The sequence below is a fragment of the Octopus bimaculoides genome, chromosome 4 (assembly GCF_046866305.1).
Source record: "Octopus bimaculoides isolate indiv1 chromosome 4, ASM4686630v1, whole genome shotgun sequence".
Taxonomy (NCBI): Eukaryota; Metazoa; Mollusca; class Cephalopoda; order Octopoda; family Octopodidae; genus Octopus; species Octopus bimaculoides.
In genome coordinates this window covers 38,453,260-38,467,596 of record NC_142931.1, presented here as the reverse complement: position 1 = coordinate 38,467,596, position 14,337 = coordinate 38,453,260, and the positions used below count along the sequence as shown (strand labels likewise).

General features: G+C 37.3%; 1 protein-coding gene across 2 annotated transcripts in view; it reads right to left on the bottom strand.

The window, feature by feature from the left end:
• LOC106878643 (serine/threonine-protein kinase 11-interacting protein) overlaps positions 1-14,240 on the bottom strand; it is an 88,893-nt gene extending 74,653 nt beyond the window's left edge. For both annotated transcript variants that reach the window (XM_014927947.3, XM_089350593.1), the window contains exon 1: positions 13,573-14,240. The gene's annotated coding sequence lies outside the window, so the exon portion shown is untranslated. The remainder of the gene's footprint in view (positions 1-13,572) is intronic.
• Positions 14,241-14,337: the final 97 nt, after the last annotated feature.

The window sequence follows — 14,337 nt, the reverse complement described above, 5'->3', positions numbered from 1 at the left end:
ACACTAACTTGAACTGTAAACTGTACCTGGACTTTGAAGAAAAAACTACGAACTGCTACTATTTATTTGTAGTGGTCCCACCTATTGTCAGAAGATGTTGTGCTCTCGCCACAACATCACCCTTTTTGAGATTTCAAGTTCTGAAGGAATAAAGAAATTTTATTTATAATAAATATCGTCTTTTAGTATCTTTTTCACTTGGGCCTTATCTCGAGGTGTTCCATCTGCTTCCGCTTTCTCTTGTTGGTTCTATGGGACTTCATTACTTTCGGTGTTGGGACATCGAATACATTAAAAAAAAAAACATCCTTAGGAATTTCTCTCCGTTTTTCACTATGTCTCTTCTTTAGCTGATTTATGTGTCTCTTATATTCCCAGCACGGTCCTTTGATTTGATATGTCACACTTCCTATTTTTGGGGTTACAAGGCCATCCTCCAAGCCATCTTTGCCATTTCTGTAGGTTTTAAAATGCACTTTATTTCCTACTTCAAAATATTTCATTGCATTTTTCATATTTCTTTCACATTTTTTTTCTCTGGCAATAATGTACCAAAAATCAATTTTAGTCTTCTTGCAAGCATCAACTCTGCATGTGACTTTCCTGAATTTGTACTTGGATTGGGGGTTATTCTATATACCCTTAAGAATTTTGTTAGTGCTTCACCATTACTTAATTCATTCCTAGCTTTTCCTAACGCTCTTTTGAACATGTCCATGAATCTTTCTATCTTGGGAGGTAGGATGGAGTGAAAATAAACTTTATTGCATGCATTGTACAGAAGTTCTTGAATTCATACCAAGAATTGTGTTCTATTATCAGAAACTAATGTGTCTGGAACACTACCACGCAAACAATTCATATAGGAACTTCATAGTTGTCTTAGCAAGTGGTTTTTTGCACCTGCATATCTCTGGCCACTTTGTACAGCTGTCTACCATGATTAGATAGTAAGCGCTGTTCACCGGTCCAGCATAGTCAATATGTAACCTAGACCATGGGTTCTCAGTCTCCGGCCATGATTGATATTTTACTGATGGGGCTTTGGCTGTGAGAGTGCAACTTTAACAAGTTCTCACCAAATTTTCTATATCCTGGTCTACAGCCAGCCGACAGACATAGCTCCTCATCAGAGCTTTCATCCTCAACATTCCCAAGTGTCTGCTGTGGAATTGCTGCAATACACGTAATGTAGTCAGTACTACTACTCTTTGCACATACATCAGAATATTGCCACATATTGAGAAACTACACGGATTAGTATTTTCATTCTGCTTATTTTTTAAAGCTTCTTTTATTTTTGTAATATATTTATCACCTACAGATTTCGTTCTTATATCTTGTGCAGTTAATGGCAGTTCTTGGATAACATTAGTCATAACACTTTTTATTTCATTTTCTGCCTGCAGTGCAGCTATCAAGGTATCCTCTAGTGGTTCCATATTCTTGGAAATTAATCTTGATAGACAGTCTACAAGATCTATTTTCTTTGATGGAATATACTGCATTTTCTAATTGTAATTTAGTAATATTTATACCCCAACGTTGTAGTCGGTTTGCTCTATGTAATTTTCAGGTCAACACATCTGTATTTTTGCAGAATCTTTCTCTTGAATTTTTTTCGTATCATGCTTCAAGTTTATCATTGTTTGACATTCTTCTGCAATGGTCTGTAGGGTTCTGTCTCAATTTGCTTGCTCTATTTTTGAGAGAATCCTTCCCTGAATTTCTCCATCTCCGGTTTCCATAAGGCTTTGTACGAAGATAAGGGATTTAAACATATCCTGAGTGAGTTCCTGAAATTTAGAGTTTTCACACATATGGTTGACTACGCCAGCGTAAAAAAGTCATCATCATCATTTTTTGTTAAGTTCCAATACTTCATTCAAGTGTTAAATAACGAACTTTTGTCACAGAAGATCTTTGAGAGTAATTCAATAGTTTCTTGGGAACAAATCTCACTTGACTTTTTGGGCAATACAAAATTACAGTAGCATTCATGGTTGGTGGGAGCTACCTTGTGTAGTAATAGCCTCACTTTCTCTTCATTTGACCAGGACTTGCAATCTTAGTTAAAACTTCCTCGTACCTTCTATAGTAAACAGGAAATGGATTATAAGTAAATTCAGAAATTGAGTTTGCCATGCTGTCTGACATAAATGAACTAACTGAATTTTCCAACTTCCTTGACTGTTACTCACTTAACTGTTGTTGTTGTAACATTTGCTTCTGCAACTCCTGTAGTTGTTCCTGTTGCTTCTCTTGAAGCTGTATTACTGCGGCTAATAAGTTCTCCCTAAGTTAACAATTTGTAAGATGCACAAATTGTCAAATAACCTACGTGAGCTTCAAAAAATCCTCATTGCCTGAAGTTATATCCTTATGCCTTCAATATCGTATTCACAAAGAAATAATTATATATTCCAATAAAAACATTCCATAACTATACACACTTGCAATCGCACACAAGTAAAACTGTATCAGAAAAACATCAATACAACCCAGCACATATGAACATACATAAATGCAGGTAGAGATGGGTGGGATTTGGGGAAAAAAGAAATGTTTACTCAAACTAAAGGGGGAAAATATTCTGAGGGTAAGGATAATGCAAAGTGCCTTTTTTTCCCTTCAGAATGCCCTACATGTACAGAAATACCAAATACCAAGAGGTAGTTAATGGAGTAGTTAGATGTGCTGACAGCACTCAGGTTCTGGTTATTCCTCTTCTACCACCTGCCTCTTTGGTCAAGTTTTCAAATTACTATAATAAAGGGTAAAGACCCCCTTCAATCATGAATGACCATAGGGTTGCACCTAGAAAGTTCCCCTCAAAGACATAAGTCCAAGCAAGGTCACCCATGCATACCAGCCTCCCCTCTCCATGCCACTGATGTTATCCAAGGGAAACACAAAGGTTGATGCAGCTTCACACCAGTGACATCGCAACTCATTTCTATAGCTGAGTGAACTGGAGCAGCATGAAATAAAGTGTCTTGCTCAAGAACACAACATGCAGCTCAGTCCAGGAATGGAACTCACTACATCATGATTGTGAGCCCGACACTAACTACTGAGACTGTACCAAAATTTGTTGTGGCTTAGCCTCCATGCAGAGAACTCTGATATAGCAGACCTATGATAAAAGTTGTTCTAGCTATGACCATATTGTCTTTTTTTTTCAGATAACATGTATCTAAGCCTGACTTTCTATTCATTGGTAGGATATGATATGGCTGCTATTTCTAGCAAGTTCAGAGGTGGCCTCAATGGTCTGTGTATGTAAGGTACTTGACAATTACGAACAACAACAAGACGTGTGGATGAGGGATTTACACTATCATATTTATTTGTGACGTGTATGATAACATACACACAGTTGATTATGGTTCAAATTGATATGTGGTGGAGAGAGACCCCAATTTGAGAAGAGAACTTCTCTGTACTAGGCCCACATTAAATACATCTGCCTCACACCACCACAAAAATCTCCATAAAATATGATACTGGAACAAAATGTGTTGATAAACGTTGTAGTGCAGACCTTCCCAACCAAGATCAGATTGGAAAAAGTAGACATCTAACTGATAAAAATGGTGGGTGTATGTGTGAGTGGGTGAGCACGTGCATGAACAAGTGATGTAGGTGTTGGTAAGATTATATCAAGACAATCCCATTATCTAGTTTTAATTGTACTCAAGTCATTATCATTTAGTTCAATTAAATACATCACTCTTGGGAATCTATGTAGGCAAACGTCATAGTTCAATAACCAGGTATTGTTAGAGTGCTATGAAGAAAAGCAATTTCAATTATTTCAGACAAATGATTTTAGCAAATATCAAGGGCTGTGTAGCTGAACAAAACAGTCAAATTAAATGCCATACAGAATTTGGTTTGATCCCTCTCAGTCCTTACTGTTGTAGAGGTCCCTCTAAAGTTGTTTAGTCCCAGCTCAACCCTAATCAAACAGACCTACAATTGAAAGCTTTTCAGTCATAAACATCCCTTCTTTTTATCAAACATTTTCTTCTAAATAATATTCAGATAATATACTACATTATTTGGGATCACATTATCTGCTGGGGTTTCTTTTTCTTTACAAAGCAAGGTAAGTAGAGGTTTCCTTATTGCTAATATAGATAATGAATATAATTGACAGTACTCCATTCTTTTTAACAACTGGCCTTAACCAAATTAAGAAATCATCAATACAGTAATCCCTCATCTATCACGGGTGTTACATTCCAAAACCCCACACAATAGGTGAAAATCTGCAAAATAGAAACAGTACTGTACTGGATATTTTTTTTTTTATTATTTTTATAATTTGTATATATTTATTTTATTATAAATGCAAAACAACACAATGGAGGAATCGACATAAGCTTAAATAATAAACCGTGATACAGTGAGGGATTACTGTAACAGACAAAAAAAAAAAAGAAATGACATCTAATAGACAGAACTTCAGTCTTAAATGGTTGAATAAACCAAGCTGAAGATAAGTAATGCAGGGTAGAGACACTCACTCGTATTTGCAGGCACTGCTGTAAAATTGACAGATGGTCTATTAGATTGGAGTGCTACATTTGCATCCTCTTGAAAATCTGGAGGAATTACTTTAGCATCTAACCACATACAACAGATCCTAACACTGTCTGCTTGACTTGGCATTGGATTCAGTATGCTTTGCTGGATGTGCAATGTCAGAGTGCATGCATGATGTGTATTGAGAGAAAGTTGGGCATAAGAGGCATCAGATGTGGTGTGCAAGGAGAGACAACTAAGCTGGTATGGTCATATGATACATATGGATAAGGACAGCTGTGTGAAGAAGTGCTGATCTCTAATGTTGGAGAGAACCTGTAGAAGAGGTAGACCCAGGAAGACATGCGATGAGGTGGTGAAGCATAATCTTTGAACATTGAACCTCATGAAGGCAATGACAAATGGCCAAAATCTTTGGCAGTATGCTGTGCTTGAGAAGACCAGCCAAGCCAAGTGAAATTGCAGTCATGGCTGATGCCAGTGTTGCGTAATTGGCATGTAAAAAGCACTCTTCAAACATTGGGCAATATGCAGTGCTTGAGAAGACCTGTCAAGCCAAGTGAAATTGCAGTCATGGCTGATGCCAGTGTCGTGTAACTGGCATGTAAAAAGCACCCTTCAAATTTTGGGCCTCACAGAGGCAGTGACAAGTGACCAAGACTTTTGGCAATATACTGTACTTGAGAAGACTTGACAAGCCAAGTGAAATCATAGTCATGGCCAATGCCAGTGTTTCATAACTGGCACCCATGCCAGTGGCATGTAAAAAGTACCCTTCGAACTTTGGGCTTCACAGAGGCAGTGACAAGTGACTGAGACCTTTGGTAATACACCATGCTTAAGAAAACCTATCAAGCCAAGTGAGATCATAGTCATGGCCAATGCTGATGTTTTGTAACTGGTACTCTTGCAGTGGTTGGCATTAGGAAGAGCATCCAGCTGTATAAACCATGCCAAATCAGACTGGAACCTGGTGCAGCTCCCCAACTTACCAGTTTTCAGTCAAACCAACCAACCCATGCCAGCACGGAATAAGGATGTTAAATAATGATAACATACACACACACACACGTGTGTGTGTGTGTGTGTGTGTATGTGTAGGAGCGAGCATGTGCACACATTTGTGAGTGAATTCGTATTTCCTCTTGTCTTCACATCTGTTTGCTAGGTGCAAACAATGGTCTTCTTGACAGTGTTGTCTACTTGTAGTCAATTGTGAAAGCATATCCAAGCTTCTTCACACGTATGTAACATGATGAGAGCTTTGTTTACCAAAAGCTCGTTCAGATGGTATCATTTGTTTCCAGTTCTTCACATAGCCATACCCAGACTGTTTATCATTTGACATACAAAAAGATAATTACTTCACATTAGGAAGGGTATCTGGATTTAAAAACTGCCTCAACATATTCCCATTCTGACCCATGCAGGCATGGAAAGGTAGTCATTAAAAACAATGATGACGATGATGGTGATGATGATAATATATAGACATAATTGTGTGGTATAAAGCTTGCTTCCCAACCAAATGGTTTCGGTTTCATTTCCACTGCATGGCACTTTGGGCAAGTGACTTCAACTTGGAAACGTGTCTCATTATGAGGAAATATTACTTTCCTTGGAAGCAGGTAATGGGTCACCACAGATAGAGCATCTGGTTGTAGAAGAAAGTCCTTCAATTCCGTCTAGCTCAAGCAAGCATGGAAAACGATGATAAAACAAGGACAATGATTATATCTTTTATCTTTCATTTGTTTTAGTCATTAGACCGCAGCCACACTGGGGTACTGGCTTGATGAATTTATAGTCAAACGAATCGACCCCAATACTTATTTTTTAAAGCCTGGTACCTTATTCTTTCATACTCTTTTTGCCGAACCGCTAAGTTACGGGGACGTAAACAAACCATTACTGGTTGTCAAGCGGTGGTGAGTGACAAAGACAGATTATATACACACACGCACACACACACATATATATATATGACGGGTCTCTTTCAGTTTCCATCTATCAAATCCACTTAGGAGACTGGTCGGCTCGAGGCTATAGCAGAAGGCACTTTTCCCAAGGTGTCACGCAATGTGGATGGGAAACTATATTAGTTTCCAACGAAGGTATACATTACAGGACACACAATCTGGGGAGACGGATACTGTTGATTGTATCAATTTCACCAGTATTTCATTGGTACTTTACCTTATCAACCTAAGAAGGAGGAAAGGCAAAGTGGCCCTCGAAAGGATTTCAACTATTCGGGATGTAAAAGAATGTATCTAAACGCGATGGGGCATTTTGTGCAGCGATCATCTTACTCTACCACTAAAATTAAGGACACGGCAAGAATTCCATCACATGACAACTAAAGAAGCCACCACCACAAGAGAGACAAATGCAACCACACACACGCAGAGTATTTGATAAATTGCCCAACGTTACGACAATATTGATCGGAATTTCTAACCAACATAAGCAAATTCTAAACATTATTTTTATAATAATAATTTCTTTATTTTTCATAAAGACGACGAGAAAAGGAACAAAGAGAAATTACATACATATACACATAGAAGTAAAGAAAGATGTTAATGATTGAGGATATTTATGTCAGGCACAAAACCACTAATTGTGGAGGCAAGGTATACAATAGATTAAATCATTATCAGTAGCTAACTGGTATTGACTCAATAGTTGACTTATTTATTGTATTGATTAGAGTAGAATGACAGGAAAAGTCGCACAGGAAAGAATAACAACAAGTATTATATTTCTCCTATTGGGCATAAAAGCAAGCATTGCAAGTCGCCTTGCAATATCGACCGACTAACTCGAGTCAACGAGAGAGCCTCTTGCTAGAAATAGCAGAGAAAACTCCGACACCCTACCCTCTGAAAAAGAACACACTGAATAATATAGTCTTGGGTTCCATGCGTATAGAGGACAGGCGGGATGATCATGGTCTGAATGCCTTTGGTCAAAGCGTTCTCCTCGTGTAACTAAACAACACCCATGGACACACATGTACATGCACACACTCATAAATTACAACCCAGCAAAGGAACGTTCAAATGGTATATCAGTTTGCTAGAAATAGCAGCCAATTTTTTCTCTGCCTGAAAAAAAAAAAAAACATATTTGATTGTAGACCTGATATACCTAAAAAAAAACCCCCTGCAGTCGCGGTAGAATGCTTTTGTTAATAGACGTGCTCGATCAAGGCAAACCTGGGGCTAAACAATAATATATGCAATTTGAGCTGAATAGTGATGTTTATAATAGAGGGATAGTCGTAACCACTGTTAAAGGAATTAGGATCCAACTGTTAGCCGCTATCATTCACAACTGAAAGGATAATTGACCGTGTTTTTCTTGCAGTTCTTGCTCATTATGGACCACGTAGTCCATAATGAGCATTGTTGCTATGAATGTCCAGTCACTGAATTCATAATTTTCTCCCTTGATTCGAAATTGCAGCATCCACATTCATCGCTCTCTTTCTCTCTCTCTCTCTCTCTCACACACACACACACAAACACACACCAAAGGCGTTCTAGCAGTGACCATCAAACCCGTCTTTTTATTTAAGCGGAGTATAGCGTGCACTTCCTTATTAAAGACAGTTAGGGTGCGTGATTCGAGGGATATTTTGCTGATATTTCTAACAGCAACAGATTCAGCGACTTCATAAAGGTTTCGTCGTTAGGCTGCTTGTATTTTAAAACAAACGTTTATTCCTATCTTTTACTTGTTTCAGTCATTTAACTGCGACCATGCTGGGACACTGTCTTGAACGGTGTTAGTTCATAAAGATATAGTTATTTTTCATCATGGTAAACACTAAGACTAGTAAAGTATATAATAACTAGAAATATCAAGAGGTAAAACTTTAAGGTTACGAAACCTTAAGAAGCTCACAAACTAAATACCAATAGTATTATGTCGCTTTGCTCCTCTGTCTTAACTTTTCATATATCCAGACTCAATAAATTATGTTTCAAGAATGGACTGAACACGAATCGTTTGACTATAAAGTCCTCCTATGAATGTGTGGCCGGATCACATGCAAATGAAAGGGGAAAACATCACACATAAATACACAAACACACAAATTTACGTACGTGTGTAAGTATGTGTATTCCAATAGAATTGTCTAGTGCACCAAAAGCAGTAATTTCTTAGGGTGTGTATGTTTTAGGAATCGTAGACTACGATTCAGCAGAAACAGTGACCCCTTTTTCCATAATTCTTTTTAGTTTTGAACACCTTTTGAAAATTTTCTCAGATTTACGTGTTAAATATCTGAGATTGAGTTTAAAAATATGCATAACATAAACCTGAAAAAAAAAAATCTTTCCAAATATAGTAAAAACTGAAAGGACTGCGGATGCTCCTCCACCAGACATGAGATGATGCTTAAAACATATATATCCAAAGAAATGGTTTCTGATGTACTGGACAATTTCAGACTCTATAGGAATGGCTTTGTGAGTATATTTCAGCCATGCTGGGGTACCAATTATATATAAATATATTAGCCATTGGACTACGGTCATGCTGGAGTGCCACCTTGTAGGGTTAGTCGAACAAGTCGATCCCGGTACTTAAGTCTGGCACTTATTCTATCGGTTTCTTTAGACGAACAACTAGATTACGCGAACCAAACAAACCAACACCAGTTTTCAAGCAGTGGCGAGGGTGGGGACAAACACAAACGTGTGCACAAAACACTCACACTAACATAATTCGTGAATTTGGAAAATTTTATAATACCATCGGAAGAAGGGGAATCATCTGACATTTCACTCCATTCGTCTCCCTTGTACATCGCTTCGGGTGACGCTAGTATGGGAGCAGAACTTTGGGGTCGCCTATATAAGACTGTGCGGAGCAGGGCGGCAACTTCAAGGGCTATCCCGGGCGGTGCTCACTTTAGCTACGCCACTGTAGAACCGGCATTACCATGCCAAGAACTTTTGAAATTTATCGATAATCCCAAATTCAAAAGTTATCCAGATGACACTGCTAAGTTGGTCTTCGTACATACCTCGAACATTACCCAGAAAATCGTCATTCATACTCGCTAAGAGCCTTTTTTAAGATGCAAAATTAATACAGAAGAAAGTGAAAACCCGGCAACATCCCAGATCCAGACGTTTATCTACGCTTGTCACTGAATTGCAGCTCTGTCAGAGATGAATTGAGGGGAAAACGTGTCTAACAAACCACAACTGCTCACCTCTCAGAATATCTAGAGTCCGCAGCTTCAGCGCACCACTATCTACGGGATACGGAGATACAAGTGGACTAGCTCCGACACTAATAGATCATGGAGACGATGTAAAACGTTCACCACCTTTGTCCAGTCTTACAAGGAAAGCTTCTTCTCAACACATTTCTAGGCGAGACTCCCTCATAACTTAGCCTCAGTGATTACTCATTCGAGAATCAGAACCAAGCCTTAGTCAAAGTTTAGTCCGTGGGCCGGTTTCACCTACAAGCAGTTACGACGACTCTTCCTAAATAGCTAATTCATTACATTGACAAAGCTACCCAACGTCATAACAAGCCATTTATAATTCCTCAAAACTTCAAGCTACACACCATACTTAAAAATGGAGACTATAGCTCTTCAGGAATCCAAATGTATGGTGAAAACTGGGAAAAAATGGAGATGACAAGAAGAATATAATGATGGTTGATACAGTAACGTTTGGTGATACAGCTATCAGAATAATTGCGAACATGGGATGGGACCTCTATGTGGCTCCTCGAGGTGTTACAAAAACTAGCCTAATCTTCCTCAAATCACATCCAATTAATGTAGGGGTGAGGGAGACACTGGAATATGTAACCTTAGATAAACCATGTCAGGAGAGAAAGTGGGTACAGTGATGGCCAGAACACCTTTGATCATAGCCATACTCAGCGATATCTCAGCAACAACAACAACAACCACAACCATGATTCTGATCACTTCCCTTGACACATTTATCGTTTGTCAGGGTAACTAAGTAAAACACCGACATCAGCAATGAAAATATTTCTTGTCACGTTGAATTGACCATTAGATACCAAAACCACGATGTCATTTGAGATAAACTACTACAGCCCAGTCAAAAAAGCAGCCTATACAAGGTCACTAAACATGCATGAAATAGCAGTCAAATCCGCTTCAAATTACGAAGCACCGTACTAAAATAAAGACAGGGTGATCACAGTTGCAATGCCTTTGATCGACAGGTTTGTTCGATAAGGGCCAGTTTGAGGATAAACTACTACTACCACCACTACTAGTGAGAGAGAAATGGGGGTCAGAATTGTTGTATTTCTCTCAACGAGATTAGAAAATGCTAAACCGCCACATGGCAGACAGAAACTATATGTAATACAGTATTTTATTCAGAGCTCAAATCCTACTTCGATACTAGAATATTAGAAACAAATCGATCAATTTTACCTTTCCTCCAAAATGTGTAAGCTTTGTGACAAAGTTAGAAACCATTATTATTATTGTTGGAGCAGTGGCAGAAACGGTAGGGTGATGACCTCGGCGTTAGGCAGGGTCCTAAGCAATACAATGCTTGTAAGCCTCCTTGATAAAAAATACACTAGGCATCACAAAATGTAAAAAGATGTCTTTTTAGAGATCCTTGCAAATTGTGAGGCCCTAAACTAGCTTATGCTCAAATCTGGCACTAACTAAATGTAACTGTTCTTTCATCCTGGATTCAAATACCAACAATGAAAGGGTTTTGCTTCATTCACGCCGAATAGTGGGTTTCTGAATTCGTATGAATAACAGTACTGGCAAGAATAGATTTATTAGTTCATTCCAAACCTTTGTTTAGCTACAGTGTATAAGATACATGGATTTGTCGGATATTGCAACCGTCTCAAACCAAACAAATACAAGCCAACGCGGGAGCCTCAACTTAGTTGTATGACTTCCTAGAAATAGCAGCTAAATCTCCTCCAAACCATATTTTTCTATCTTTTAAAAATAAATGGGACAACAATGAATAATACAGTTTTATTTACATTGCGAAAAAAAGAAATGTGTTGTCATAACTGGAACAACTTAGGTCTGATTGATCAGAACTAAACAACAACCACTACAAAACAAACTGCTGAACACTCACACACACACGAAAAATATAAAAGAATTTACTGAATAAATGTTGACCTTTTCTGGTGATAAATTGACACTTTCTTACACAGTGAGGAGATTAGACAAACCTACTTAAATTTATTAGAGCATAAAAAAAAGTGAAGCGAGAAATAAACACTTTAAATGAACTGGTAAAAGTATGCTCTAACAGTGATAGGTATCTTTGGCTCTCAAGTCAGCTTTGATTGAGCAAACGTTCGATTAAAAGTATTCCATTCGTGACCGTCCCTTTTCTTTTCAAGGTACAATGTACCCAGGACAACACTATCTAACGTGTATTTCTTTTCTAAGATAACAGGGTGATTTGAAGGAAATTTCGTTACTATGCCAGTGGTTTCAGATAGAAGTTGGCAATATCATCCCTTCACTGCTTCCAGTGAGGCTTTTTGAAGGGAGCGTTATAAGTGAAGGCATTTATTGGGTAGTGTTGCTGACCTTTCGAAATGTCCCGTGTTATCTTCTATCGCGTTGTGTAACACATGACTCATTCTTTTAAGTAATATCATCATATTACTTAAAAGATGAGATAGATGAAGGACGTGGGGGAGGAGAATGTTCACTGCAAAAGTTAGGGGATCATTAAACAGTGCAAATCCCACCCGAATATATTTTCCTAACGTAATTAAAGTACTCGATAAATTTCTTATTGGATATATAAGCATATATTAAAATACACATATATACATGACACATAACAGGTGTGTCAGCCCCTCATATTCTAATCAAAAATACGAGACATTTCTAATCAGATGAATAGATAAGAATATTATAGGCGTAAATACATATTAAACGTGCAACAATATATATATATATATACATATATATATATACACATATACATATACACATATATATATACACATATACATATACACATATACATATACACATACACATATACATATACACATATACATATATATATACACATATACATATATATATACACATATACATATATATATATATGCACATACAACACAGTAAGTTGTTTTCGCACATGTATTATAGACAGTTGAACAATACTTCAGAGCTAACACTGAATAAACAAACAACGTAACAGGGTGGTGGGCGACTACCACCACGACTAAGTTATATAATATAACTAAAATTGTCCTCACTCAGTAAAAGCAATGTTATTGATAAATCAGGTTTAAATTTTTCATCGATTTTGTGCTGTTACTATAGTAAATCGTTATGAGATAAACGGCATCACTCTAAATAAATTATCATATATAAACAAATTCCAGAGATACCTGAAGAAACCTACAATTGTTATATAGCATTCTCTGAAACCATCGGACGATCTAGAGACAAAGAGATACACCAACGGGATATATATACATCTTAATACATACATACATATATATATATATATATATATATATATATATATATATATATATCAGAGTGAGACAAAGAGAGTGCGTGTATGACACTGAAAGATTGTGTGGTCTTGTGCTTATAAGAGAACCGATAATAGTATTAAGAATTATTTGTAGACACAAGACTAAACCTTTTTGGCGGAAAGGGTGCGGTTGACTACATCGGTCTCAGAACTTGACAAGTAACAATTTTATCGACCCCCATAAAAATAAAATGTAAAGTTGACCTCGAATAATAACTAAAGTGGTGAAATAAAGAATTGTTAAAGTGTCGGACAAAATATATACCTTGACGATATTTAGTTCAAATCCTGCCGAGGCAGCTTTACTTTTCATCCTTAAGGGGTTGAGAAAATAAAGTAAAGAGGGCCGATTAAATATCACTATAATGCGTCCTAGATGTGAATAGGATTATAGTAGGAAAACAACGACGAATGTTGAGAAAGAAAACATTATTTGCTTAAGCCTTACCTCACAATAATTTTTTCAAAGTAATATCCTTTGCATTATTGATGTAATTTTCATATTATATCATATTATTCAATCCAGTCTGAATCAGTTTAGCATTCGATCAATGTTGTCACGAGGCAGCGTTATTGGAGATGAGAGGACGAAAAGCAAGCTTCTTGTTCGGAGATAACTTCATGTAAAAGGGGTTAATAGGTACTAACTTGTGGAGTTTCAAACGCATGCTTTAAAGGTAACAGTGACAATGCAACTACAACATTAATAATAACGATGACGAAGATAGTCTCTGGATAGCTATGTTGCTATTTATAAATGTATATGTATGTTTATATATGAATATGAATTTTTAGATATATGTATGTTTATATATGCATGCGTGCACATGCAGGTAAATGCATGTTAATTTATGTGATAAAAAACATTAGGAACGTGAATTATTAAGTTACAAAAAACTATCGATGATTAATCATGAAAAACAAGTGGATACGGTCACCGGTTTGCTAATTTTTTGTTTTTGATTTGGTGTAATAATTATGCTTGTGCAAAGTAAACAAATAGCTGGAATGCAGCAGGTAAATCTAGAAGTAGGCTTGCTAGTTTAATGTTAACACTAGTTGACTTGTCGTCTGCACTGGGGACGGAGTGCACGCACAACCAGCACCTGCTGCTATGACACTATCACAGTTTGTGACGTGATATATAAACAAGGACTGCTGCTAGACTTGGTAGACTTGTCAGCTGATCACCCTCTCACTCTGATGTCACGTT